Here is a 4,994-nt window from a genome sequence, read left to right on the forward strand (position 1 = left end):
AAGTAAATGTTCATATGCTATGTAACACAGTATAAAAAAACTCTGGTAAAAAGATCTGCTGGAATATAATCTGAATTAAAGTCTTTCTTCCTCTTATATTTTTAAAAAACTATACTTAGTTAATAAATTTAAAATTAGGTTTTCTTGTGAAAATAAAGTTGTGATCAGACTAAATATATATATATATATATGTATCTTTCTCACTGCTGGAGTATATTGACATTTTTCCAGATAAACAGAAAAGCAGAAAATGCATGGAGATACATTAAAAAAACCCACTATAACCAAAGAACTCGTACTTCTATGAAACCTCAAAAGAATGCAAGGAAGAAGGAAGAATTTGGTCAAATGTGTCAAATACTTAGTTTAGAGACTGCAGAAGGCTTTTTTTTTTTTTTTCCCTCAAGTCTCTTTTCTCTGCCACTGTTTATCAGCTCTGATTTGTGATACTTCAACATAGCAGTCCCCAATAGGCACTAAGCTAACCAGATGGGAAAATCTCATCCACCTTTATCAGCTTTCCTATCAAATACCGCTTTGCCTCATGGGATATTCCTTCATAAGTTTAGAAACTGCTTTCACATGTTAGCTACTTTCTTGTAAGGTTGTCATGACCGCAGTAGAGTTTTGTTCATGAAAAGCTGTTGAGCAGAACCTTGCAGGTCCACCTTGCAAGAGCTTTCAAGAACCAGCCTTTTGAAAGGGTAACTGGAGATTTGAGCGATACAAACCCCTAAGAGTCATCCACTTTCCAGCTCAACTGTTGCTTTATTCAAACTGGACCCAGAGTTTCTGCTGCCTTACAGTGACACAAGGGAAAGCAGTGCCAGGGTCCCTCTCCTGCTCTGTGCCGAGAACAGAATGATCATGCTAGGTCTGATCTACAGTGACACAGAATGATCACAGCTTTCAGTAAAGTGCAAGTACCAGATGCTCAGTACTTCTGTGAGAAAGGTCACTATCTAATATTCATAAGAGTCTTTCACACTGTAATCCACCATCCTGCACAGGAAGTTCACATGTAAGGCATTTTCCTTACTGAGCAGCAAAACAATAAAAAGTGTATATTGCTAAAAGTTAAAGAGACCTTTTACTTGCCCTGTATCTCCTGCAGTTTAAAATCTTCAGTGAAGTGGCAGTCTGTTAGTCATGTGCCTTTCTTAGATTTCCTGTGACTAGAAATCAATACTCAGACCAGGGCTTTCACTGCAAAATGGGACTGCTTCCCCACTGAAAAGCACCTGTCTCAAAGTATCACATTGACTGGAGTCTAACAAAATTTGTCGTCTGAATCAGTGAAATTTCACTGATGGGAAAATCTCACACCACAATCTTTCACTGTACAACCACAGGTTGTAGCAGAGAGCTTTTTGCTAGACTGAGGGGGCAACATGTCCCTACATCCCTGTCCCTTGTAAAAGTTGGCCACAGTTGCCAGCCATGCCAAAAGATACTATTTGATATTCTCTTTCAGAATTGATGGTCCTGAATGAATCACCTGGGAAGGTTCCCATCTGCCACTGGAATTCTGCCCACAAAAACAAGGCATTTCAATTGAGTATCAATACCTATGTTCTTTATTCAGAATAAAGTAAAATAAATACTCTATTTTTACCATACCAGTAATGCACTTTTTCTGTCTGATCTATTTATCAATAACTATGACACTTCTCGGAGGGTTTGTCACTAGATCTCAGACTTGAGGTTTGTGATATACTTGAGGCAATCAGGAATCCCACAGAAGTGCTCTCACTTGTTCCTTCTCAATCACTAATTACAACATGAATCTTGGATGTAGTAACACTAGATTTTATCTAGTAAGATGCAAGTCAAAAAGAACATGTGGTTGAATGGAATTAGGCTCATAAATTGCTAACATCTTTGTCCCAGAAAACATAACTCAGTATAGAAATATAATTAAATCAGTTCAATATTTTTCTGCAACTTTGGAAGGGGTTCTTCCCCCAAAATAATGAGTGAAGGAGCCAGTTTGGTATCTTTTCTATACTGCTGTTTGTCCCACACCCCTCATTCCAAAACAGCTGGAGTACTTCTCCTTAAACAGGCTGGAGTACTTCTTAACCAGGAGATTTATTAGACACATTAGTCTTTAAGGAGCCTTTAAGACTTACTAGATGATTCTGATGTGTAACAAAATAAAATATTATAGAGGTACCAGATGCTCCAGAAAACTTTTAATTCTGCTGTTACTCCTGTGCTTTAATAAAACAAAAGTCATCAAGTATAATGAAAACCTGAATACTATAACAGTAAAGCCATCATTTACCCTATCAGTGGCCCAAGGGAACTGCAGTGGCTGTAATAGCATGAAAAATGGTGTAGGAATAGGTCAGTAATTCCAAAAGCATAAGAGGAAGAAATAATATAAAAGGAAACTGTGACATCAGAGAAAAAAGAAAACGAAAACTTAGTGGTAGAATTTTGTAGGGATTCAGACTCATTCATAAGCAGACTACTGATTCACTAAAACTAAAATTATAATGTCTATGAATTCTAACTCCACACAAATCAGTGTCAAAATCTGACTGAAATCCAAATGAGTCAATATTTCTGTTGAAATGAATAAAATTAGAGCAGATGTGAGTCAGCTGAAAGCATCTGCCATGCATGTCCAGTCAAACTACCTTAAACAGGATTGAGTTTATAGGCACCTTTAACACCAAGCAATGTTCAGAACAGTGCAAATGGATGAGAATTTAGTAAAGGACTTGGATAGTTTGATTTCTTTCTTGAATTATACATGTTCACTCTGAACTGTATACACTGCATTGTCTGTTCTATTTATGCTAGAAATGAATGGCAAAGATATAAACAATTTATAAGGCGGTACATACTGAGTGGTTTCAAAACCCTAGGGATTAATGAATAATAAATAAACCCAAGCCATTTTTTAGTACCATAATGCTTTACTGTTTATCTCACATATGATTATTGTACTAATGTAATTCTTTGGGATGAAATGGTTATTTAAACCACAGTATATTTCCAAGAGTTTCACTGAATAAAGCAGAGCCTGATTCCATTGCCATTTACTTTAGCAAGAATGGGGTAAAGCTCTTATTCAGACAAACAGTATTGCACTATTTATATTTTAAGGATGGAGAATATGGGACAAAGGAATTAATATGATTTGTTTACAGTCCCAGAGAAAATCAGTCTTGGAAGTTTTTGTTTCTGTTTTGTTCTGTTCTGTTCTATTCTATCCTATGCTACGAAGTTTGTGCCACAGCTCTCATCCTCACAACACCCGAGAACATCCCAAGGGTTGCTAGACAATATGTTTTGTATGTTTCACTTATTATTTGCTTTGAAAGATGCAGTTTTACAAAAGACTCAGGCATTAAGTTGGTTTTGGACTGGGATTCTAATTACACTGGGTTTTGCTTCTTTGCTTTGGGTTGGACACGGAGTTTGTCTCATGTTTCCTTGGAAAAGGAAAAGGGAAGAGTAATTTTTGTTTTAACTGAAGGAAAGTGTTTTACTGTGCACTATGTTTTTAGTGCCTAGCTGAAAACAAATGCCTGCATGTTGTGCTCACCACGGAGCATGAAAACACTTAGGGTGGTCTTCAGGCACTGTGATTTAGAGAGTTTCAACTCCCACACAAACATTACCTCTGCAAAGGGCAGCTCCACTGTGCTTGAGAGTCCCAGTACTCAAGCTTTTAGCAGTAGCCTGGATTCAGACCACTGAGCAATTTCAGTCTAAAGATGGACATTTAAAATTCTATTTCAGATGTTCAGACAGACAGTGTAAGTAATGCTGGGAAGGTTAGAAATCCTTTTGATAGTCCAACATGTTAAATGAATGTGTAATTGGTCTTATGCTATCTAAAGTTTCCTTAGTTCTGATAATTTCACATCTAGTTCTATGGCAGGCTTATAGTCTAGCCATTAGTGACTGGAGACTATAAAATGAAAACACCTAATTTTCTGCTGCAGAGGACCTTTGAGTTCTTAGCCAGCAGTAAATCATAGTTGCTGCTCTAATTCAGCAGGACACTATTTCCACCAATCAAATGCTTACAATCTCTTCAAAAACATGACTTTCATTTCGTGCAGGAACAAGCTGCTCATTCACCAAGGCTCCGCAATGCCAATGCAGCTGTTAATTCCCGATTTGCCTGCTGACACTCACACAGCAACACAGAATCTCAGAATTATTTGGGTTGGAAGCAAACTTAAAAGATCTTAGTTCCAACCCCTCCTGGTCAAGAGCAGGGACGCCACCCACTAGATAAGGTTGCTCAGGGCCCCATCCAATCTGGCCTTGAACACATCCAGAGATAAGGCATCCGCAGGTTCTCTGGGCAACTATTTCCAGTGCCTCTCCACCCTCGGAGTATTTTTTTCTTAACACCTCATTTAAATCTGTCCTCTTTTAGTTCAAAACTGTTTCCCTCATCCGATGACTATCGGCTCTTGTAAAAAGTCACTCTCCGTCCGCTTTCTACAGACGAAGAGCAAGTCGACTTTATTTTCATTTTTTATATCTTTTTCCCGCCTTAGTTTCCAGACGGGTCTACCTTCTTCCCCTGATCCCAGCGCTGCCCGGGCGAGCACACACACCCCCAACATCCCCGCTCTCCGCTGTGGCCGCGCCGCTGGGCTCAGCACAGCGGCCGCTTCCCTCCGTGCCCGCTTCCCTCCCTGTCAGCTGCCCGCTGCGCTCCCTGCCCGCTGCCCGCTTCCCTCCCAGCCTGCTGCCCGCTTCCCTCCCTGCCCGCTGCCCGCGGCGCTGCCGCAGCCTCCGCGGACGCGCCCCCGCGTCTCGCCCGCCCGCCCCCTTCCCAGCCGAGCCCGTGCCTGTTCCCCCGCTCCGGTCCTTCCCGCGGCGGAGGGGGAGTGTCCTGGGCGGCGCGCACATCCCAGCCCAGCCCAGCGCGGCGGCGGCGGCGGCAGCGGCGGGGGAATGGGCAGCCGCGGGGAGCAGAAGCGCCGGCCGGGCGGCGGAGCGGGCGGGCTGCCGGGGCG

Source organism: Onychostruthus taczanowskii, unplaced genomic scaffold (assembly GCF_017590055.1).
Source record: "Onychostruthus taczanowskii isolate IOZ18803 unplaced genomic scaffold, ASM1759005v1 scaffold26, whole genome shotgun sequence".
In the NCBI taxonomy this organism is placed as follows: Eukaryota; Metazoa; Chordata; class Aves; order Passeriformes; family Passeridae; genus Onychostruthus; species Onychostruthus taczanowskii.